The 25923-nt window shown below is 39.4% G+C and overlaps 1 protein-coding gene across 4 annotated transcripts in view; it reads left to right on the top strand.

Annotated features, from left to right (window-relative positions):
* Window positions 1–25923, top strand: part of NUMB (NUMB endocytic adaptor protein) — a 162309-nt gene that overhangs the window by 69680 nt on the left and 66706 nt on the right. The window lies entirely within an intron of this gene.

Below are 25923 nucleotides of genomic sequence, written 5' to 3'. Positions count from 1 at the left end.
AACTTACATAAACCGAAAACAAATTTGAGTAAGTTAAACCTAAAGAAAATCATAAAGTTAGTTGATTGAGTTCAGAACTGTTGTAAAACAAACTGGGCAACTGCTTATAGGTCTCACATGTACAAGGGTGTTATATGTATGAGGACTACACATAGGTCCACTAGAATATCCTTTGAGCCCAGAATGATTATTGTATTATGAATATGTTTTGTCTGTTTTCCTCTTGTAAAAGCAATTTGTATTCAGATTAGGTGTTTACATTTTTAGGTGGCTTTTAAGGAGATAGTGTTTTGGCAATGTTCACAGAGAATTGCCAAGAACCAAAAAACTTTACATGTTATGTTGGCTATATTTTATCACTTGCAGGAATGGTTATCAGAACTTACATTGTGGTGAACCAGTGGACTTGGTTGATCTTTGAGCCAATGGGAGGGACCACAACACATTCAACTAGAACTCAGCTGAATGCTGATCATGTGCTCTTCCCTCATTCTTGTTCATTGCAGCTGTCAATTCTGAAATGCCATATCAACTATTACTACAATTACTGTGATTACTACAGAAATAAAATTTGTGACCAGTGACTAATAAGTTTATGCCAATTGCAAAAATATCTATGAATGGGAGTAATTTGAATCAAGTTACTCAGAAATTCAAAGGCTGTTATAAGGATGTGAGGGAGGTCTGGCTGCAACAACTGTTACCCCATTGATCTCCAGGGTTGATTTAGCTGATCTAGCTGGCTAGGTGAGTGTCTCCTTTCATGTGTGTCCCTCCAGAAGCTGTGCACTTGGTCAAAGAGGATGACCTTCCCTGATAGAGCAGAGGACCATTCCCCTGCTAGAACTTCCAGACAAGTTCTCAAAAGCTTTTATTAAAATGTGGGACTTATCGCCCAGACAGTGTGGCTCAGTGGATTGAGTGTTGTCCCGTGGACTGAGAGGTCCCGGTTTGATTCCTGGTCAGGTCACATGACTGGGTTGTGGGCTTGATCCCCAGTGGGAGGCATGCAGGAGGCAGCCGGTAGATGTATCTCTCTCGAATTGATGTTTCTAGCTCTCTCTCCCTTCCTCTCTGTCTCCAAAAAAAAAAAAATTAAAAAAAAAAAAAGTGGGACTTGTATGTGAGCCCAAGATCTCTGTAGCTTTTAATCTACAAATGCATTTAATTTACTCTTTTTTTTTTTTTTTTTTTTTAATCCACGCTCAAGGATATGTTTTTACTGATTTTAGAGAGAGAGGAAGGGGCAGACAGAGAGAGTGAAACATTGATGTCAGAGAGAAACATTGATCTGTTGCCTCCTGAAAGCACTTCCTCGACCGGGAACGGAAACGAATCTGCAACACAGATACATGCTCTGGAACGGGAATCAAACCTGAACCTGCAACCTTTTGGTGTATGAGACGACACTCCATCCAACTGAGCCACCTGACCAGGGCTAATTTATTCTTATCATATTGAGCCTTTCTGTCCTTAAACATGGTATATCTTTCTAGTTATTTGGATACTTTAAAATATCTTTCAGTAAAGTGTTCTTTTCTCCATAAATACTTCTCAAGTCTTCTCTTAGATTTAATTATTAGATACCTTATTTCTTGTTACTATTGTAAATAGTATATTTTTTCTTTCCATTTTCTATCTGCTGCTATAAGCTTTTCTGGTATGTACATCTGTGTTCAGCCACCTTACTAAAATATGTTTTTTGTTTGTTTGTTTTTTTTATCCTCACCTGAGGACATTTTTTTTCATTTTTTGTTCAGATAGTGTGGGAGGGAGAGAGAGAGAGAAACATCAACGTGAAAAGGACACATTGAGTGGCTGCCACCCGCACGACCAACCAGGGCTGGGGACAAACCAACTGAGGTACATGCCCTTAGCGGGGACCGAATCCGGGCCTCTCTGGACCGCAGGCTGATGCTCTAACCGCTGAGCCAAACCGGCCAGGGCCTAAAATATGTTATTAAGGTATTAGAATGAAAATCATATATTCCTTTCCAATGCTTACACCATTTCTGTTTCTTTCCTTACTAGGCTAGTTAGGACTTTCAGTACAGTATTCAATACAAATGTTAATAGTGGACATTCTTATGCTACACCTAATTTTTAAAAGAAAGTGCTCCTTATGTTTCACCATTAATAATGTTTGCTGGATATTTTTGATAGATACTCTTATAGACTAAAGACATTTCTGTTGCTAGTTGGCTAAGGTGTGTGTGTGTGTGTGTGTGTGTGTGTGTGTGTGTGTGTGTGTGTGAAGAATAAATATTGAATGTTATTGGGTGATTTTTCTGCATTTGTAAGGTGATCATAACGTTATCCTCCCTTATTATGTTAATGTGGTGAATGACATAGATTTTCTGATGTTGAATTACCCTTGCATTGCTAGAATGAACCCAGATTAATCATGATAATCTTTTATTATACTATACAGTTGGATTTAGTTTATTAGTATTTCATTTAGGAATTTTGCATCTATGTTCACAGGTGAAATTGGCCCATAATTTTTATTTCTTATGTTGCCATGACTTAATTTTAGTGTCCAGATTATGCCAACCTCAAAGAATGAGTTGAGAACTAATCTTTCTTTACCCCTCTGAAAGGACTTATTTAAGTCTAGAATGATCTGTTTCTTTAAAGTTTGGTTGAACTTCTATTCAACTGTCTAGACTTAGTATTTTGGGGGAGGCATGTGGGCTTAGTATTTTTTGTTATTGTTAATCCTCAACCAAGGACGTTTTTCCATTGTTTTTTTTTTAGATATAGTGGAAGGGAGGGAAGGGGGAGAGAGAGAGAGAGAGAAAGAGAGAAAAACATCCATGTGAGAGAAACACATCAATTGGTTGCCTCCCACATGACCCCGACCAGGGCAGGGATCGAACCTGCAACCTAGGCACCTGCCCTTGATGGGGAACTAAACCCGAGACCCTTCTGTCCATGGCCTTACACTCTAAACCTCTGAGCCAAACTGGCCAGGGCATTTGTATTTTTTTGAGAGGTATGCATTCAATTTTCTGTAAGGTTTTATATATGATTTCTGTTTTTAGCTAGGTCAGTTTTTAGAAAGTTTTTTTTGTTTTTGTAAGATTCCATCCATTTTGTCTGAGTTTTTAAAGTATTTCTCATAAAGCTGTTCAAAGCATTCTTTTGTTATCTTAAATTTCTGCTAAGTAATACCCCCCTTTTTTAATAATCCTCACCCAAAGATATTTTTCCATTGATTTTTATTTTATTTTATTTTCCTTTATTGACTTTAGAGAGAGAGGAAGCGAGAAATAGAAACATCAATGAGAGAGACCATCAATTGGCTGCCTCCTGCATGCCCCCCACTGGGGATCAGGCCCACAACCTGGACATGTATCCTGACCAGGAATTGAACCGGCGACCTCTTGGTTCATGGGTTGACGCTCAACCATTGAGCCATACTGGCTGGACTTTCCATTGATTTTTAAATAGAGAGAAAGGGAGGGATGGAGAGGAAGAGAGAGAGAGAGAGAGACATCTATGTGAGAGAGACGCCCTGATTGGTTGCCTCCTGCATGACCACTGAGGCTGGGGTTCTAACCTGTATCCCATGTACACATCCTTGACCAGGAATCGAACCCTTGACCCTTTGGTCTTCAGGCCCATGCTTTAACCACTGAGAAAAACTGGCCAGGGCTACCCCCCTTTTTTTATTCCCAATATTTTCTGTGCCTTCTTTTTTCCTTCATCAGTCTTGCTAGAGGTTTTATATATTCTTAGCCTTATTAAAAAAACCAATGCTTGATTTTGATTTCCTGTTTTGTGTTCTCTATTTCATTAATTTCTGGCTTTACTCCTTTTTACATTTTTTTAAAAAATTTTATCCTCACCTAAAGACATTTTTGCATTCATCTTCAGATAGAGCGAGAGGGAGAGAGGGAGGAAGAGAAAGAGAGAAACATCGATGTGAGAGAGAGACATTGACTGGCTGCCACCCACACGACCCCATCCGGGCCGGGGACAAACCGCAACTGGGCACGTGCCCCCAGTGGGAACTGAACCCGGGTTTCTCGACCGCCGGCCGACACTCTAACTGCTGAGCCAAACCGGCCAGGGCTCCTTTCTACATTTTAAAAGTGAAAAGCAGACTTCAAACTATAAGGACACAGGATTATCTCCCAGTTTCCAAGGACAAGATTTCAGTAGGCCTTAAGAAAAGCTGGAACCAGGGGCGTACAATGCTGTTAGGACCTTGCTTCTTCCTCTTTCCTTTAGAAATGTATTTCTTTCTCTCTTGCCATCACCTGGGTTTTCTACTCTTTAGTCAGTGTAGCTGAAAATGGTGACAGGGAGCCTCTGAATTTGATGTCAATTCCAACTTTATGTGCTCTTCATTCCTCCAGGGATTTCAGATTTTTCCATCTGGATTACTTTCTTTCTTTTTGAAGATTGTTTTCTTTAGAATTCTTTTTAATGAGATTTTTGGTAGTAAGCAGTTTTTGTATGAAAGCGTCTTTCTCTCACTCATTTTTGATAGATATTTTTAGTTATAAAATTTTGGATTGGCAGTTGTTTTATAAGTCTTTGAAGCTCTTTGTGTTTTTTAGTTTTCTAAATTTTTATATGCTGTCCTAGGTATAGATTTCTTTTTATTTACCCTGTGAGATTTTTGACTGTGCACTGCTTATTTTCCCTGGAAGAAATATTTGTGGGGTTTCTTTGAAGCCCAATAAGGAACTAACTGCATTGCTTCGAGAGGATTTACCTTTGTTTTTTTGTTTTGTTTTCTTTTGTTTTTCTTCCCAGACACCTCAAGGAACTAGTTTAGTGACTGAATTTATCCCTTGAGGTTTTGGACCACCCATGTAGGGTGAATTTGGGTCGCAAATATGTGTAGGGGCCTGCATTTCTTTCCAGCCTCCTAAGTATCCTTGTTCTCATCTGCAACAGGAAGACAAATTTCCTTGTAGTCCTTTGAGGATAAAATGTGGAAGTGGATAGATTGGGATTAATTCTGGTTTACTTTTTCCAGAGGATGAAACTTTGGTGGTGGTGGTGGGGGTGGGGGTGTCCCAGCTTTATAGAGAAAGGGCCTCCTATTAGATTTTTCATGTTGGCTGGGTCTTGGACTTTGACTTCTCTTCTCTCCCAAGAGATCATTAAAACTGAAGCTCATTTTCGTGAGTTAGGCAGATGTCTACAGGGAAAATAGAGTTTCATTATGCCATTTATCTCTGAGTTTCTCTTTCTCATAGATTTTGGTCTGGTTATTCCTTTACTATCTTGTCAGTTCTTCAGTGTTTTTAATATATATATATATTTTTTTATCCTCACCCGAGGACATTTTTCGATATTTTGTTCAGATAGAGTGAGAGGGAGAGGGAGAGAGAGAAACATCGACGTGAAAGCGACACATCGAGTGGTTGCCACCCACACGACCCAACCAGGGCTGGGGACAAACTGCAACCAAGGTATGTGCCCTTAGCGGGAACCGAACCCGGGTCTCTCCGGACCGCAGGCCAACGCTCTAACCGCTGAGCCAAACTGGCCAGGGCTGTTTTTAATATTTTTGAGATACAATTTTATTCATCAGTTTTTGTTGTTTTCAGTGAGAGAATTAGGTGAATAATCTAGCCTACTGTGTTACTGGAAGTAGTATAATTTGGGTTTTCTTTTTTCTTTTTCTGATTCCTTCACATAGATGCTTAACTCGCCAATTATTAGCATTACTATTATTTAAAATTTTTTTTCTTTTTTATTTTTCACCTGAGGATATTTTCCTACTTATTATTAAGTAGAGTGGGAGGGAGGGAGAGAGAGAGAGAAACAGAGAGACAGAGAAAAACATTGATGTGATAGAGCCACATCAACTGGTTGCCTCCTGCACAAGCCGACCAGGGCTGGGGACAAACTGCAACCGAGGTACGTGCTCTTGACCGGAATTGAACCCGTGACTCATTGGTCCTCTGGCTGACGCTCTAACCGCTAAGCCAAATTGGCCAGGGCAAAAAAAGTGTTTTTTTCTTTATTGATTTTTAGAGAGAGAGGAAGGGAGAGGGAGAGAGAGATAGAAACATCAATGAGAGAGAACATTGATTGGCTGCCTCCTACATGACCCTACTGAGGACTGGGCCCACAACCTGGGCATGTGCCCTGACTGGAATCCAATTGGCAACCTCTTGGTGCATGGGTTGATGCTCAAACACTGAGCTACACCTGCCGGGCCCATTATTTTTTAATACCAGCTTTTAAAGCTGTCATGTAAAATAGCTCATGAGGTTTGAAGTGGAATATTTTCATTATTATTAACTATATGTATTTATAATTTTAAATTTGCTATTATGATTGTTTAATTACGCTTTCTCCCTTAAGTTCTAAGCACTTCTTGGGCAGTGTGTGGGCAATGTGAATTATTATGCCATACTGACTCCATGAATGCTGAGAGTTTGGATTAATTTGAATATGCATTGTTATGCAATGCCATGATCCATTTTACATTTTTTGAAGATTACACTGACTACTTGTGTACACAGGTGATCAGAGGGAGACTGTAGAGGAAGTAGAAATTAATTCTAGTTGATGGCTTATACTAGTCTAGGTAAGAGACAGAGTTGTCTTGGATCATGGTTTATATGGTGGAGATGAAGATCAGTGGAAAGATTTCAGATATATTTTATAAGTCTTTTTTATAAAGAGTGAGGGTTATGAGGGAAAGGAGGAGTCAGATTGGAGAGAGTTAAAGAATTGGAGAGATGATGTATATAGATAATTTGTGAAGTTATTTGTCAGTAAACGGGAGCAGAAGTGTTTTTAACCTTATTTCTGTCATTTTTTTCCAATAGCATTTCTGTATGTCTGTCTCTCTTTTTAAAATTTTTGGACTTTAAAATATTTGGACCCAGATATATTTTTATTCTAGTCTGCCTCTCCAGATTCCAGCACCTTTTTCTCATCCCACACTTGACAGATGCTTAGAGGAGGAAAGTGGTTTATGTAAAAGTAGGCTGGCATTCTCGGCAGTTCTGCCCCTTTTCATCAAGAAGTTCCTTGCTAAATCAGGCCTCACAATATCAGAGCAAAACAATTTTGTTCTATAAGTAAAGATTTAATTTTTTTTTTTAATTTAAAAAAAATTTTTTTATTTTATTGAAGAAAGAGAGAGAAACATCGACGTGAAAGGGACACATCAAGTGGCTGCCACCTACACGACCCATCCAAGGCCAGGGACAAACTGAACTGCAACCGAGGTATGTGCCCTTAGCAGGAACCGAACCCAGGTCTCTCTGGACCACAGGCCGACGCTCTAACCGCTGAGCCAAACTGGTCAGGGCAAGATTTAATTCTTGAAGTGTGTCTGTTGTGTGGGGTTAGGGGTGATAGTGTGGAGTTAAGGGTGTTGGGCATTATGCATTTTTATCTAAATACCTTAAAAGGTAAAGGTAAGGCCCTGGCCGGTTTGCTCAGTGGTTAGAGCGTTGGCCTCCAGTCCAGAGAGACCTGGGTTCGGTTCCCACTTAAGGGCATGTACCTTCGTTGCAGTTTGTCCCCGGCCCTGGTTGGGTCGTGTGGGTGGCAACCACTCGATGTGTCCCTTTCAAGTCGATGTTTCTCTCTCCCTCCCTCCCTCCCTCCCACTCTATCAGAACAAAAAATGGAAAAATGTCCTCGGGTGAGGATAAATAAAAAAAGGTTTAAGGTAAGAATAGCTGAATCAGCCCTGGCCGGTTTGGCTCAGCGGTTAGAGCATCAGCCTGCGGTCCGGAGAGACCCGGGTTCAGTTCCCGCTAAGGGCACGTACCTCGGTTGCAGTTTGTCCCCGGCCCTGGTTGGTTGTGCGGGTGGCGACCACTCGATGTGTCCCTTTCACATCGATGTTTCTCTCTCTCTCCCTCCCACTCTACCTAAACAAAAAATGGAAAAATGTCCTCGGGTGAGGATGATAAAAAAAAAAAAAAAAAAGAATAGCTGAATCACATATTCAGTTAACCAGTTGAAAGGCAAGTGATCAAAGAAAAAGTTTTCAGAAGAGATAGCTTTTTTTTTGCTTTTTTTTTATTCTTTATTGTTGAATGTATTACAGATGTTCCTGATTTTTCCCCCATTGACCCCCTCCTCCCCACTCCCGCCCCCCTCCCGCCTTTTCCCACACTATTGTCTGTGTCCATTTTGGTTATGCATATAAGTTCTTTGGTTTATTTCTTCAGACCCCACTCCCAACCCCCTTCCCTTTGAGGTTTGTCAGTCTAGCAATGCATTTGTACTTCTTAATCCCCTCACCTTTTTCACCCATTCTCCCAACCCCTCTTCCATCTGGCAACCAGCGAAATGTTCTCTGTATCTATGAGAATGTTTCTGTTCTGCCTGTTCATTTTGTTTGTAGATTCCATTGTCGATAGATATGTATTCATTGCCATTTTTTTTGTTCATATATTTTATCTTTTTCTTCAAAAAGACCCTTCATCATTTCATATAATAACGGTTTGGTGGTGATGAACTCCTTTAACTTTTTCTTGTCTGGGAAAGTCTTTATATGGCCATCGATTCTAAATGACAGCTTTGCAGGATAGAGTAATCTTGGTTGTAGGTTCTTGCTTTTCATCACTCTGAATATTTCTTGCCACTCCCTTCTGGCCTGCAAAGTTTCTTTTGAGAAATCAGCTGACAGCCTTATGGGAACTCCCTTGTAGGTAACTAACTGCTTTTCTCTTGCTGCTTTTAAGATTCACTCTTTGTCTTGAACCTTTTGCATTTTGATGTTGATGTGTCTTGGTGTGGGCCTCTTGGGGTTTATCTTGATTGGGACTCTGTGCTTCCTGGACTTGTATGTCTGTTTCCTTCACCACGTTAGGGAAGTTTTCTGCCATTATTGTTTCAAACAGTTTTTCAATTTCTTGTTCTCGCTCTTCTCCTTCTGTTACCCCCAAGATGCGAATGTTGGCACACTTGAAGTTGTCCCAGAGGCTCCTTACACTCTCCTAATTTTTTTTGGATTCTTTTTTCTTTTTGCTGTTCTGATTGGGCGTTTTTTGCTTCCTTATATTCCAAATCAATGGTTTGCTTCTTGGATTTACGTACTCTAGTATTGAATCTGTGTAAATTATTCTTTATTTCAGTTAATGCCTCCTTCATTTCTGACTGTGCATCCATCATTTCTGACTGGTCCTTTTTGATGCTCTTGAGGCCCTCACTAAGTTCACTGAGCATCCTTATAAGCAGTATTTTGAACTCAGTATCTGTTAGGTTGCTTAACTCCATTTCGCTTAGTTCTTTTCCTGGGGTTTTGTTCTGTTCTTTCATTTGGGACCTGTCTCTTTTTCTCATTTTGGCTGCCTCCCTGTGTTTGTTTCTGTGTATCACTTAACCAGAGGTATGGGGCTATCTGAGACCCGATGCTGCTTGTTTGAAAGAATTTAGGAACACCTGAAGCAGGAACCAAGACAGGCCAATCCTATGATTAAGCAACTGGCAACAGCTTGGGTGGGCCTGAATGTTGGGTGGGGCGGGGCCTCAGGGAATCTCCAGGGCGGGGCCACCAGTGTGAGCCAGGTTGCTGGAGTCCCAGATATGGTGACTGTCTGCCGCCCCAGGGAAGGGCTCACCAAAGGAACAGAGGCCTCTGACAGCATGCCTGTCCGAGAGAAAGCCCCCTCTCCAGCCCTCGCTCCAGTGCCAAACAGCTCATTTCTTCCCTGTATGTCTCTGGTGCCCCTCGAGCTGCCTCCCCTCCAAGCTTAGAGGGAGAGAGTCCGAGTAAGTCCATGCGTGGGACCTTTAAGAGGAGCTGCCTGGGGCTCCAGCCGCGTCAGCTTTTGTGAGCCTCAGTTCCTGCTGGTTTTTCCAGCTAGAAGTTATAGGGACTTCTCTTCCTGGCACTGGAATCCTGAGCGGGGCGTCTGGTGTAGGACGGGGACCCCTCAGTCCTCAGGAAGGACCTTCCCAGCCGAGGTGTCCTCCTGATTTTTATCCGCCACACGTGTGTCTGTGGGACCAGCCTGTTGCGCCTCCGCCCCTCCTACCAGTTTGGATGTGGCTGCTGCTTTATTACCGTAGTTGTTGGACTTCCATTCAGCTGGATTTCAGGCGGTTTTGAATGCTGGTTGTTCTGTAGTTTATTTGTAACTTTGCTGTGGTTGTGGGAGGACGTGATAACGCGGTTACCTACCCACCATCTTGACCTGAAGTCAGAAGAGATAGCTTTTTAAGAAAATGTTTCTTGCCCTGGCTGGTTTGGCTCAGCGGTTAGAATGTTGACCTATGGTCCAGAGAGACCCGGGTTTGGTTCCCTCTAATGGCATATCCTCGGTTGCAGTTTGTCACCTGCCCTGGTTGGGTTGTGCGGGTAGCAGCCACTCGATGTGTCCCTTTCACGTCGATGTTTCTCTTTCACGTCGATGTTTCTCTCTCTCTCTGTCTCCCTCCCACTCTGTCTGAACAAAAAATGGAAAAATGTCCTCGGGTGAGGATAAAAAAATAATAAAAAAATTAAAATAAAGAAAATATTTCTTAAAAATATACAGGTTTAGCTTTTGAAACCACCTTTGATGACAGTTTTAAGTGGACAGGGTCTTTCCTCATTTTATGAAGCTCTGGTTTTCTATTATTAGCTTTAAGGAGTAAATAAAGAAGCCATATATCAAAACAAGAGAAAGAATTTTGTGGAGAAGATGAGTGGGAAGATGAAAATTAGTAACGCAGAAACCTAAAATTAAAGTCAGATAATAGATACAGATCACAGACTACTGTTTAAATCAGTGGTTTTTAGATTTTTTTTTTATCCTCACCTGACGACATTTTTTCATTTTTTGTTCAGATAGAGTTGGACGGAGACAGAGAGAGAGAGAAACATCGACGTGAAAGGGACATATCGAGTGGCTGCTACCCGCACAACCCAACCAGGGCCGGTGACAAACTGCTACCAAAGTATATGCCCTTAGCGGGAACCGAACCCGGGTCTCTCTGGACCACCGCAGGCCAATTCTCTAACCACTGAGCCAAACTGGCCAGGGCAGTTTTTAGATTTTTTGATAGTTATGGTATCCTTTGAGATTCTAATAAAAGTTGGATCCTGGCCCTAGAAAATGACAGACACATGTATATTCAGATTTTTACATAATCTTAGGGCATTGCTGAATCTGAAGAGCCTATAGGGTACATGATGCCCTGGTTGAGAACACGTGGTCTAAATGGTAATCAGGGCTGAGGAGTATGTGGCTGGAGAGCTTCAGCATTCAAATTGTGACAGTGTTCTCTTCGCAGATATCTCATACTTAATTTATTGTTGATTTTAAATCTTTTGTCTGATAGTTGGTGAAGCAGATGTTTTAGTTTTAACTACTGAAAAATCAGAATACGCTGTTAAAATTTTTTTATTAAAAAATGCCATAGGTGGCACTGTTTTTAGAAATAAGGTAATACACTATTCAGTACAGCCTAACCATATGTAGCCTATTAATTAAAAAAAAATTGAACTGAAATATAAACAAATTTTAAATTTACTGACAGGGTTTATACAGGAGCTGAATGAATATTTTCTTTGAAAAGTAGGTCTAAAAAAACAACACCAACCCTTTGTTCTCTGTACCTTTCCATGAATCTGTTTGTAAATTAAAGTTTGTCACAAAACTGTGACTTTAAAAATGAATTTTATTGGTCCTGAAAGTTAAATATCGGACATACTATATTTATTTCACTGTTGTTGATGAAGCTATACTTTCTTCATTTGGCTCTGTGCCTAAGTGGAACAACTGAGCCAGTGGTACAACTTAATAAGTTATAAATTGTTTCCTGTTAGGCAAATTATGTCAGTTAGGCAAATTATCCAGAATTCTTAGGATTCATTGTTAAGTAGGATTGAATAGATGACCTACCTCTAAATCCTTTGGCCGTGCTGAGAGTCTAGATTCCTTACATTGTTTTCACTTACGTAACTTAATCAAATAAAAAGGTTTTTTTCTTCACTATAAATCTTGAAATCAAGTTCCACATCATAAGAAATAGTAAAAATCAAAGAAAGAAAATTCAAAAATGAAATATTTTATGCTTGTAGTAAAATGTTCTAATTTAATGTAATGATTTAATGTGTTTTTATGAGCGAACAAATTTTTTTTTTTTTTAAAGCAGTTGGATAGTCGATACATTCTTTTTCATGTAACTTTCTGTGTAGAATTCTGGGATAGAGGTGTGATGAAGAAGACAGTGGAATTGTATATATTCACATTCAACCATGTTTGTTCAGAGAAAAGTAAAATAAAAGTCACAGTTAAAAACAATTTAATTAAATTTAAATTTAAATCTCTTGCTGTTTTGCTTATTGAGTTTCTGCCATACATTGTTTTTGTGCCTCCCATAGCGTGAGCATGCCGTGGAGTTCTAGTGCTAGACAGGTCTTTTTCTCACAGCATAGGTCCTGAACATGAGCCTGCTGCTTCGACTGTGTTCTTTGGAAACAACAAACTATTCCATAGCAGGAGAAATCTCTTACTGTGCTGGATTTATTGCAAGATAGTATAGTACTCTACTTTATGGATGGTTTAAGGTATTCCCAATATAATTTTGAATTTATGTGATTTTTGCTTTTAGTGCTATCTTTGGAACTTAACCCTGTGAGAAGCAGAATCTCCTAACATAAAAGTTTAGCTAATCTAAGGAAATTTGTGAATTTAGTTGTTGTTTTCATCTATTTTAAATGGTACCCTTGGTTTTATATTTTAGTTTATATATTCTTACATTTGGAACCAACTAATACTGTTGTAAAAATTAGAGTAATTTTACCATTTTGGCTAACTTTTTTTTCCTTATAGGGAAACAATCTTTTTTTTAAATTTATTTTTGTTATAGATGTCCCCCCCCCCACCCCAGACACTCACCTCCCTATCCCCCCCCCCCCAATGCATTGTTATCTATGTCCACAGGTTATGCATACATGCATATAAGTTATTTGGTTTATCTCATCTCTCTCCTCTGCCCCCCTCCTCTGAAGTTTGTCAGTCTGAACTGTACTCCTTTCTATGTCTCTGGGTCTATTTTGTTCATCAGCTTGTTTTGTTCATTATATTCCACAAATAATTGAGATCATGTGGTATTTGTCTTTCTCTAATTGGCTTATTTTGCTTAACATAATACTCTCCAGGTCCCTCCATGTCATCTCAAAGGATAAGAGATCTTTCTTTCTTACAGCTGCATAGTGTTCCATTTTGTACATGTACCACAGCTTTTTTATTCACTCATCTATTGTTGGACACTTGGGCTGTTTCCAGATCTTAGCAATTGTAAATTGTGCTGCTGTGAACATAGGGGTGCATATATTCTTTCTGATTGGTGTTTCAGGCTTCTTAGGATATATTTCTAGAAGTGGGATCACTGGGTCAAAATGGCTGATCAATTTTTAATATTTTGAGGAAACACCATATTGTTTTCCACAGTGGCTGCACCAGTCTGCATTCCCACCAGCAGTGTACTAGAGTCCCCTTTTCTCCACACCCTCACCAGCACTTGTTGTTTGATGATTTGTTGATGGCAGCCATTCTGGCAGGTGTGAGGTGATACCTAATAGGGAAACAATCTTAAGTGTCAGGGTCAAGTTTTCTGTTGTGTCTTCTATATCTACTAAGTATATCAAGTATGTAGTTATTTTCCTCATAGTGAATTTTCTAAAGCATATTTCTGTCTTATCCAGTTTTTCTTATAATTTATCTATGAAAGTTAGAGGTGTAGTTGTGACTATAGAACAAAGAAAAGCAAACAAACATAATTTAGGATGGAAAAAAACTCTAGAAAGAAAAATTTTCATTTCCCTGAAAGTTGTAGCTCTCTAATGGTCCTTCAGAAACCTCCGGTTCATTCCAGATTTGGCTGGACAGAATAAATTTCAGTAACTTTATTTTGTTAGTAAAAGCAAGTCTTAAATTTTATAGCTAATGTGACTTACTTTTCTTACCCTTTGTTAGATGTCTCATAATTATACGTGTGTATATATTTATATTTGTACATTCCCCATCTCTAGTCTCAGTTTCAGAAACAATTTTAGGTGACTTGCTTTCCGCCTAATTAAAATTATAAAATAATTGTTATACACAAAAGAATATATGTAACATATGTAGATTATAGAGCATAATAAAATGAAAACTGGTATATTTATTACCCAGCTTAACAATTAGAACATTATTAAAACTTTCGAAGTTCCCATGTGAACCTTTCCTGATTATGTCCCCATTTCTTTTCCCTCAGAAGTAACAGTGCCCTTAACTATGTTTCTTATTGTCGTTTCTCTTTGTAGTGTTGCTAATTATATACATATGCCTAAATATTATCTTGTTTAGTTTTGCATATTTTTGTGAGACATTGTGATGTCACAGACTATGGCGCCAGGCGGTTCTGCCACTTACCAAGCATATGATTTAGCCAAATAAACTTCTCAGTGCCTTTTTCTTCATCTATGAAATAGGGTTTAAAAATAGAAGCTACTTGATAGGGCTGTTGTGATATGCAAAGTGCACATTGCCTGGTACACAGGCAGTATTCTGTGTTTGTTGTTGTTAGTATTTATTATATGAAGAAATAATAATATAAGCAATTTGCTTTCCTCCTCTCTCAACATTATGACTGTGAGTTTCATCCATGTTGACAGTTATAGCTGTAGATCACTTATTTTACTTTTTTTCTTGTTTATTTTTTTAATTTTAAAATATGTTTTTATTGATTTCAGAGGGGGAGAGAGATAGAAACATTGGTAAGAGAGGAACATCGATTGGCCACCTCCTGCACACTGCCTACAGTGGATTGAGCCCACAGCGTGGGCATGTGTCCTGACAAGAATCGAACCAGCGACGTCCTAGTGCATGGGACAACACTTAACCACTGGCTGGGCTCTCTTAACTTTTTTTTTAATCCTCATCCGAAGACATTTTTGGATTTATCTTCAGTTAGAGCGGGAGGGAGAGAGGGGGGAAGAGAGAGAGAGAAACATCGATGTGAGAGAGACACATCAACTGGTTGCCAACCACACAACCCCAACTAGGCCCCGGGGACTAACCGCAACCGAGGTACGTGCCCTTAGCAGAAACTGAACCCGGGACTCTCTGGTCCTTAGGCCGACGCTCTAACTGCTGAGCCAAACCAGCCAGGACTTGACTAATTTTTTTTTTTTTTTATTGGTACATTTATTTATTTATCTTCACCCAAGGACATTTTTCCATTTTTTGTTCAGATAGAGTGGGAGGGAGAGAGAGGAAGAGAGAGAGAGAAACATCAATGTGAAAGGGACACATCGAGTGGCTGCCACCCACACGACAAACCAGGGCCAGGGACAAACTGCAACCGAGGTACATGACCTTAGCAGGAGCCGAACCAGGGTCTCTCTGGACTGCAGGCCGACACTCTAACTGCTAAGCCAAACCGGCCAGGGCTTGACTAATTTTTTAATTGAGGTTTTTAAATTTATTGTTATTGAATTATCATTTTTACTTCTATGAGGTATTTTAATGTGAATATTCTGTATTTCTTCTGTAAATGGATAATTATATTCTAAGTGTTCTTTTATTGTTACAAACAATAAAGTGTTACACAGACATCTTACTTACCTTGTAGTACACAAGTGTAAGAGTTTCTCTAGGATATATACCTAGAAAAGGAACTGCTGTTGTAAAGGGTGTGTGCATCTTCAACTTTTCAACTTTCCTAGATGCCCAACTTACTTTTCAAAATGGCTGCCCCAGCTTACACTCCTAAGGGTAAGAGAGTGCTAGTTGCTTTGTATCTTATTGTCTGAGTCCTAGATGTTTGCTAAACTGATAGATGTGAAATTATAGTGTTTTGATATGCATTTTCCTGATTATTTATGAGGTTGAGCATTTATTTCATGTGTTTATTGGCCATTTCTGTTCCTTTGTAAAATGCTTGTTGTATACTTTGCCCATTTTCTCTTGATACTCTGTTTGAAACGAAAATTTAATTTCTTTATTGATTTTTAGAAATTCCTTAAATATTAAGACACTAATAAGTTCATATATGTGGCATATATTCTCTGAATTTGTGGCTTATCTTTTATTTTCACAATTTACAAATTAGGGGAAATTCTTGTTTCTTGTTTGGGGTCTATAAAAATATAGTTCCTAGAATCCTTAAACCATACTTTTTAAAAAGTGAGACTTTTACAGTCTTTCTGAGTAATTCACTCCAATGAAAATAACCACTATAGAAAAAGTCTTGTAGCATGATAGAGATACTGAGCAATAGTTCTTATTAAAGCTTTTTTAAATATTAAAATAATCCAACTTTAGAATTGTAAAGCTGACTATATATGCAATGTTGATAAGCCATAGTTAGAAATTGTACCCCCCCATTATACTTTTTGTGCCATCAAGTTTTTTTACTATATTTTCCCAATAGATAAGATCATTTCTGTTTGTAGCTTACCATTTAAAACATAATTATTGTTCCTTATTCTCTGTTAGGGAATTTTTGTTTGTTTAAAGGCATGATAGTGGTATACCTTACATGATTGAACTGGCGATAGAAGATTCTTTTAGGAATTTAACCATCTTAGTTGGTGAGTATAACAAGTTGGATGAAGCTTTGCTTATCAGTTAAATTCTTTTTTAACAGAGAATTCATTTAGAAACTTTTGCTTTATTTGGAGTTTTATTCTGCCATTCTTTGTATATGATGTTTTATAGGGAACATTTAGGAACTGATCCTGCAGTTAGTTTGTCTCTTCACTTTAATGTGGACTTCCTGTGGTTAGGGACAGTTTTTTCTTTTTTTTTTTTTAATCCTCACCTGAGGACATTTTTCCATTTTTTGTACAGATAGAGTGGGGGAGAGGGAAAGAGAGAGAGAGAGAGAAACATCTACGTGAAAGGGACACATCGAGTGGCTGCCACCCGCACGACCAACCAGGGCCGGGGACAAACTGCAACCGAAGTACGTGCCCCTAGTGGGAACCGAACCCGGGTCTCTCTGGAGCGCAGGCCGACGCTCTAACTGCTGAGCCAAACTGGCCAGGGCAGGACAGTTTTTTCTTAACAGTCTGTAAACCTGCCCATGAAACTCTTAGTATAGTACTATTCACATAATGGATGGCTAATGTTTATTGTTTCTTCTTGTTCTTTCTGTTCTTTCCTGGGTAGAGCGAATTACTGTTTATACATGTAATCCTTCATACACTCATACACTGAGGCAGTGTTTGAGATCTGTTTATCTTGTCAAGCATAAGGTTAATTACCATGGAAAATATGACAATTGAGCTGATCTTTTGATTGATTTTTGTAAATAAAACTTCATATTTTGAAACAGTTGAACTATTACTTTGTTTTAGAAAACTGTCTTTAATTTCAGCATTAATAGTGGAATCCAATATACCTTCCTCCCATTTAAATTGTCTGATTTTAGCAGATATTGTCTCAATGAATAATGAATTTTCTAGAGCTGATATGCAAATAAGATCCAGGACCACTTTTAACATTAATCATCTGGATCCAGTTCACCATCATTTGCTGGATTATGATAGTTGTCCCCCTGCCTCCATTCTTGTCCCTTCAATCCTTTCTGAACCTAGCAGCCAAACATAAAACATTTTTCCTTCAGAATCCCCTAGTGGCTCTCCCTTTCTCGCAGAGAAAAAAATTAAAGCGTTTGGCCTATGAGGCTCTATATTACTGCCCTGTGTAACCTGTCTGCTTTCATCTCTTCTACTTTCTTGTCTTTATTTTGCACTGGATACACTGCCCTCTTTTCTGTTTGTCAGATACTAGGCAAGCTACTCCCTCAAGAGCTTTGCATTTTTTTTGGAATTCTCATCCTACTTGCATGACTCACTTTTTCTACCTCCTTCAATTCTTTGCTCAAATGTTATTTGAATTTAAAATTTTATCCTTGCCTCATGCACTTCTAATCCCCCTCTTAACCCTGTTCATCTTTTTCTGCATAACATTTACTATCTTCTAAGATGTAGTTGGTGGTATGCTGGTAAGTATTTCACATCTAGTTCACTGAGTATAGTTCCAACATGAATGATGGTTAATATTTTTGTTTGATTAGTGAATAAGATGACAGTAAAATAACTAAGAAGTGTGTCAGAATTTCACTCATTTCTCAGTGACCCAAGAGACTTCTTAGCTGAATTGGATAATAGTTTTCAAATAGTGGAAGAATATAGCCTCAGATTTTTCGTGCTATTCATAATGTAATGGTTATTGATGCCACACACTTTTTAAGTTTAATCTGCATTATTAACATTTGCTGCCCTGGCCGGTTTGGCTCAGCGGTTAGAGCGTCAGCCTGCGGTCCACAGAGACCCGAGTTCGGTTCCCGCTAAGGGCATGTACCTTGGCTGCAGTTTGTCCCCGGCCCTGGTTGGGTCGTGTGGGTGGCGGCCACTCGATGTGTCCCTTTCACATCGATGTTTCTCTCTTTCTCTCTTCCTCTCTCTCCCTTCCACTCTATCTGAATAAAAAATGGAAAAATGTCCTCGGGTGAGGATTAAAAAAAAAACAAAAAAGATTTGCTGCAACAGTTCTTAGAGTTAGATAATCACAAAACAATAAATCAAGCAGTGATTAGTAGTTTTGCTAAATTCCGTAGAATAAATACTTCCATCATGACCAATTTCAAACTACCAATATAAAGTCACTGAACATGACTTTGAGAAGAGATGTACACTAGCTCAGCATTATATAGTAATTCTACCATACAAATACAAAAATTATAAATAGCCCTAGAAGCATAGATTATAGTAAAATGTAAAATAATTAGAAAGTGATGTTTTAGTAATTTTTACTATAGTTTTAGAATAACTTATAAGTTTATATAATTTAGGGTTTAATAAAGACCTTTATTAACACCCAGTTTGCAAAATTGTTGAAAATGTAACAATTGGATTTTGTCATGCAGCATACCACTATAAATAATTTGCCTACTTATTTTCTGTCTGTCTCCTTCGTAGTGGCATAGGTTTTGTTCTGTATTGTTTACTGCTGCAAAGCATGGTAGGCAGTAAAAAATTACTTGTTGAACAACTTTAATTAAAAGATTTGAGGTCTTTTATATGTAATTAAAAATTTCATCATGCCCTGGCTGGTTTGGCTCAGCAGTTAGAGTGTCAGCCCACGCACCAGCAAGACCTGGGTTCGGTTTCCGCTAAGGGCACGTGCCTCAGTTGAAGTTTTTTCCTGGCCCCAGTTGGGTTGTGTGGGTGGCAGCCAGTCACTGTGTCTCTGTCACATCGATGTTTTTCTCTCTCTCTTCCTCCCTTTCTCCCACACGCTCTAACTGAAGATAAATGCAAAAATGTCCTCAGGTGAGGATAAAAAAATAAAATAAAATAAATTCATGTAAACAAATGTCTATACTGGGTGCTAAGTAAAATATAAACCTTGCCTTCAAAGAAATGTAAACCTTTTTTCTTCACTTTTAAATATGAAGTTTTGATTATAACAATAGCATAAAAATCTTATTTCTCTGAATTATTAGAAGCATGCTGCTCTGAAAGGAATAGAAAGGTTTTCAAATTTGCCTTGCTGAGAAAAAGATATTATATGATCACTTTGTTATAAAAAGAAAAAGATAAAGCATATATGCGTAGGAAAAAAACACAGAAAAGGCCGCAAAATGTTAATTTGGGGAGGTGATTTCTGTTTAGTGGGATTACAGGTTGTTTGGACTTTTCTGGTTTTCCAGTTCTTTACAAGTAACATCTATTACTTCTGTGATAAAAATTACTTTAAATCAGCTTCATTGTCATATCAAGATATGGTATTTTAATTGAAAGAGGAGGAACATAAAATATTACAAGTAGAAAATAACACTGTAAAGAAAGAAAAGTGGAAAAGCCATAGCATATTTGAAAGGTCTGATTTTCATAGGATTATGTGGGGAAGTATTGGGAGAGGAGGCTGGAAAGAGGTTCAAGTTATAGAGGCTCCTGAATTCCAGAATTACAAATTAAACTTTAGGATCTTCAGCAGTTTTTGTTTTTTTTTTTTAACGCAATTGAGGGTGCATTTTAGGAATATTCATCTGGCCTAACTATGTAGGAAGATTAGAGGAAAGAGGGCTTGAAGTCCGGGGTTGTTGCAGAAGATGGATGAAATGATTTTTCTACCAGGGCAATTAAGAATAGATAGTAATGGCTGAATGCCAGAGATATTTTTTAAATCCTCGCCTGAGGATATGTTTCTACTGATTTTAGAGAGAGAGGAAGGAAGAGAGAGAGAAACATCGATTGGATACCTTCTGTATGTGCCCCAACTGGGAGATCACCCACAACTTAGATATGTTACCTGACTGGGAATCAAACCCACAGCCTTTTTGATGTATAGGATGATGCTCCAACCAACTAAACCACCTGAACAGGACCAGAGATATTCTTTTTTTTTTTATCCTTATCCGAGGACATTCCTTCATTTTTTGTTCGGATAGAGTGGGAGGGAGGGAGAGAGAGAAACATCGAAGTGAAAGGGACACACCTAGTGGTCGCCTCCTGCACAACCCAACCAGGGCCCCGGGACAAACTGCAACTGAGGTACGTGCCCTTAGCCAGAACCAAACCCGGGACTCTACAGTCTGCAGGTCAACGCTCTAACCACTGAGCCAAACCGGCCAGGGCTTAACTGATTTTTTAATGTTAACTAGCTGCATTTCTTAGAAAAACTCCATGTGGTCATGATGTATTATTCTTTTTATGTATTGTTTGGTTTGATTTGCTAAAATTCTGTTTAAAATTGTTGCATGTATGATCATGAGAGATATTGGTATGTAGTTTACTTTATTTTTTATAATGTCTGTTTTTGGTTTTTGATATCAGAGTAATGCTAGCTTGATAGAATGATTTGAGAAATATTTCTTCCTCCTCAATTTTTTGGGAAGATTCATGTAGAGTTGGTATGATTTCTTCCTTAAATGTTTGGTAGAATTCACCAGTGAATTTATTTAGCCTGGGAGTTGTCTTTGTGGATATTTTAAACTATAAATTCAATTTCATTAATAGATATAGGACTGTTCAGGTTATCTATTTCTTCTTGAATAAGCACTGTGTTAATTTGAGACTTGCAAGGAATTTTTCCATTTATTTTAGTTGTTGAATTTTAAACTTGTTCATAGTATTCCCATATCCTTTCTAATGTCTGCCGCCTAATTCTTGATATTGGTAATTTATCTTCCTCTTCCTTTTTAAAAATGTATTTTTATTGATTTTTAGAGAGAGAGTAAGGCGGGGAGAGAAAGAAACATCAATGAGAGAGAAACATTGGCTGCCTCCTACTGGAGATCAAGCCTGCAAGGTGGGCATGTGTCCTGACCAGAAATCAAACCAGTGACTCACTCTTGGTGCACTGGTCAACACTCAACCGCTGGGCCACACCAGCCAGGCATCTTTTTTTTGTTTACTAATTAGTCTGGCTACAGGTTTATCAGTTTTATTTATTTTCTCAAAGAGCCAGCTTTTTGTTTCCTTTTCTCTGTGTTCTTGTTTTCTGCTCTGATCTCTACTATTTCCTTTTTATTTTTTTCTTACTTTGTCCCTTTAGTTTCAGTAGGTGGAAGCTGAAGTCATTGAATTAAGAAAGACCTTTTTATTTTTTTCAATTCTCACCCTAGTTTAATCCTCACCTGAGGATATTTTTCCATTTATCTTCAGATAGAGTTGGGGAAGGGAGAGCACACATACACAGAAACATCAGTGTGAGAGAGACACATCAATTGGTTGCTTCCCACAACCCCAACCAGGGCCGGGAACCAAACCGAAACCGAGGCCACGTGTCCCTGATCATATTTGTACCCAAGACTCTTTGGTCCACGGGCCGATGGTCTAACCGCTGAGCCAAACTTGCCAGGGCAGAAGATCTTTCTTTATGTATAGGCATTTAGTACAGGATTTCTTAATAGTGGCACTATTGACATTTTGAGCTGGATACTTTTTTGTTGTGAGGGAGGGATGTCCTATGCATTATAAGACATTTACTAGTATCCCTGGCCACTACACACTAGATTCCACTAGCGTCCCTTTCAGTGACAACCTAAAATGTTTCTAGATATTGCCAAATGTCCTCTGATGGGCACGATTACCCCCAGTTGCTATAAATTTCTAAATACTGCTTTTGTGGTATTTCACAAATTTTGATATATTGTGTTTTTATCCAGTTCAAAATACCTTCTAAGTTCCCTTTTGTTTTCTATTTTTATGCGTGGACTGTTTTATTTTATTTATTTTTTATTTATTTATTTTGAATTTTTATTATTGAATGTATTACAGATGTTCCTCATTTTTCCCCCATTGACCCCCTGCTCCACATTCCCACCCCCCTCCTGCCTTTTCCCACACTGTTGTCTGTGTCCATTGGTTATGCATATAAGTTCTTTGGTTTATTTCTTCCCACCACCAACCCCAACACCCTTCCCTTTCAGGTTTGTCAGTCTAGCAACCAATTTGTACTTCTTAATCCCTTCACCTTTTTCACCCATTCCTTCATCCCCCCTCCCATCTGGCAGCCAACAAAATGTTCTCTATATCTATGAGAATGTTTCTGTTCTGCTTGTTTATTTTGTTTGTAGATTCAATTGTTGATAGCTATGTAGTCATTGCCATTTTGTTTGTTCATATTTTTTATCTTTTTCTTCAAGAAGACCTTTCAACATTTCATATAATAATGGTTTGGTGGTGATGAACTTCTTTAGCTTTTCCTTGTCTGGGAAACTCTTTATATGGCCATCGATTCTAAATGCCAGCTTTGCAGGATAGAGTAATCTTGGTTGTAGGTTCTTGCTTTTCATCACTCTGAATATTTCTTGCCACTCCCTTCTGACTTCCAAAGTTTATTTTGAGAAATCAGCTGACAATCTAATGGGAACTCCCTTGTAGGTAACTAGCTGCCTTTCTCTTGCTGCTTTTAAGATTCTCTCTTTGTCTTGAACCTTTTGCATTTTGATGATGATGTGTCTTGGTGTGGGCCTCTTGGGGTTCATCTTGTTTGGGACTCTCTGTGCTTCCAGGATTTGTATGTCTGTTTCCTTCACCACGTTAGGGAAGTTTTCTGCCATTATTGTTTCAAATAGGTTTTCGATTTTTTGTCCTCTCTCTTCTCCTTCTGGCACCCCCAAGATGCAAATGTTGGCACGCTTGAAGTTGTCCCAGAGGCTCCTTACACTCTCCTCATTTTTTTGGATTCTTTTTTCTTTTTGCTGTTCTGATTGGGCGTTTTTTGCTTCCTTATATTCCAAAGCAATGGTTTGCTTTGTGGCTTTACCTACTCTACTATTGAATCTGTGTAAATTATTCTTTATTTCAGTCAGTGCATCCTTCATTTCTGTCTGGTCTTTTTTTATGCTCTTGAGGCCCTCACTAAGTTCATTGAGGTTCTCACTAAGTCCATTGAGCATCTTTATAAGCAGTATTTTGAACTCAGCATCTGTTAGTTTGCTTAACTCCATTTCGCTTAGTTCTTTTCCTGGGGTTTTGTTCTGTTCTTTCATTTGGGAACTGTTTCTTTGTCTCCTCATTTTGGCTGCCTCCCTGTGTTTGTTTCTATGTATTACTTAACGAGAAGTATGGGGCTATCTGAGACCAGATGCTGTTTGTTTGAAAGAATTTAAGAAAACCTGAAGCAGGATCCAAGACAGGCCAATCCTATGGTTAAGCAACTGGCAACAGCTTGGGTGTGCCTGAAAGTTAGGTGGGGCGGGGCCTCAGGGAGTCACCAGGGCGGGGCCACCAGTGTGAGCCAGGTTGCTGGAGTCCCAGATATGGTGACTGTCTGCCGCCCCAGGGAAGGGCTCACCAAAGGAACAAAGGCCTCCAACAGCACATTTGTACTGGAGAAAGCCCCCTCTCCAGCCCTTGTTCCACTGCCAACCCGCTCAGTTCTTCTCTTTATGTCTCTGGCGCCCCTCGAGCTGCCTCCATTCCAAGCTTAGAGGGAGTGAGTCCGATGAGTTCGTGTGCGGGGCCCTTTAAGAGGAGCTGCCTGGGGCTCCAGCTGCCTCAGCCTTCCTGAGCCTCAGTTCCCGCTGGTTTTTCCAGCCAGAAGTTATGGGGACTTCTCTTCCTGGCACTGGAACCCTGAGGGGGTGCCTGGTGTGGGAGGGGGACCCCTCAGTCCTCAGGGAGGACCTTCCCAGCCAAGGTATCTTCCTGATTTTTATCCGCCACATGGGGGTGTGGGACCAGTCCGTCCACCTCCGCCCTCCTACCAGTCTTGATGTGGCTGCTGCTTTAATTCTGTAGTTGTAGGACTTCCATTCAGCTTGATTTCAGGAGGTTTTGAATGATGGTTGTTCTGTGGTTTAGTTGTAACTTTGCTGTGGTTGTGGGAGGACGTGATACCGCGTTTACCTGCGCCGCCATCTTGACTGGAAGTCTGCGTGGACTATTTTAAAATGTATTACTTAGCTTCCAAATATTTGGTGATTTAACTACATTGTGGCCAGCGATCATACTTTGTATGACTTGAATCTTTTTAAATTTGAGACTTGTTATATGGTCCAGAATATGGTCTGTGTTGGTAAAAGTTCCACATATACTTGAGAATAATGTGTATTCTGTTGTTATTGAGTAGAATGTTGCGTAAATGTCAGTCAAGTCATGTTGGTTGATACTGTTCAAGTCTTGCTGTTTACATCCTTGCTGATTTTTTGCCTACTTATTCTGATAATTATGGAGAGGGGCATATATAGCCACTCGAGCTTTCTATTGACTACTATTAATATATTTTTTTCCTTGTCCTTTTATTTTAGCCTATTTGTGTCTTTATGTTTAAAGTGGGTTTATTGTAGGAGGCATATAGTTGGGTTTTGCTTTTTAATTCAGGTGAAGAGTTAGTTGGTCTTTTTGACTACTTTGGAGCTAGTGTCGCTTTCCTAATAAGTCTATTCATAATCTTACTCGGGGAAAATCTGGTGATGGGGGCTGACATGCAGGACCATGGTGGACAGGATGGAGGGTTGGTGAGTACTATTGTATGTTCCTCTGTCTACCTACCTGGGACTGGGTGAGAGCACATGAAGGCAGGCCAACCTTCTGGGGATCTGGGAGGGAGCCAACAACTGTGCCAGGAGAGATGGGACTTTAGGAATCTGACTTGCCTATTATTGACCAATCAAAACATTCACTGGCCCCCCTGACCAATTTGGCTCAGCAGTTAGAGCATCGGCCTGTGGGCCAGAGAGACCTGGGTTTGGTTGCCGCGAAGGGCACGTACCTCGGTTGGAGTTTGTCCCCGGCCCTGGTTGGGTCATGCGGGTGGCAGCCACTCGATGTGTCCCTTTCACATCTATGTTTCTCTCTCTCTCTGTTCCTCTTTCTCCCTCCCACTCTATCTGAACAAAAAATGAAGAAAATGTCCTTGGGTGAGGATAAAAAACAAACAAATAAAAAACATTCACCGGCCTTCATACTCTATTAAATCAGGTGTTAATGTATTAGTTGTTCAACTGTGTAAGGTCAAGGAGCAGATTCTAGGAGAGGGGCTTAGTACTGTAGCTGTTTACTATCTAGAACAATGGTTCTTAACCTTCCTAGTGCCGCAACCCTTTAATACAGTTCCTCATGTTGTGTGTGGGTGTATCTGCATATGGGCGGACCCGCCTGGAGATGGATAGAGGAGCGGTGTTTGGTTCCTAAGACCATCTGAAATATGTGTTTTCTGATGGTCTTAGGCGACCCCTGTGAAAAGGTTGTTGGACCTCCCAAAGGGGTCGTGACCCACAGGTTGAGAACCGCTGATCTAGAATGTAAGCATTGCAAAAATTTAATCACTGATATGGTTATATTAGTACAGCACATATTGGCCAATTATATGGTGTTTGCACCTCTGTTTATTTTTTAGTGTGTTGGGCTTAATTCTATTTACTGTAACCTAACTCCTGTTAGGGAAATAATAAGAGATCATCACGAGAAAAGTTTTACCTATAATGACTGCCTATGGTGGCCCTGACCTCTTTCAGACTTACACACATCTCCAACTGGAAACTCTA

Source organism: Molossus molossus, unplaced genomic scaffold (assembly GCF_014108415.1).
Source record: "Molossus molossus isolate mMolMol1 unplaced genomic scaffold, mMolMol1.p scaffold_m16_p_1, whole genome shotgun sequence".
Taxonomy (NCBI): domain Eukaryota; kingdom Metazoa; phylum Chordata; class Mammalia; order Chiroptera; family Molossidae; genus Molossus; species Molossus molossus.
The sequence above is the reverse complement of the archived record's forward strand: the minus strand, read 5'-3'. Positions and strand labels throughout refer to the sequence as shown.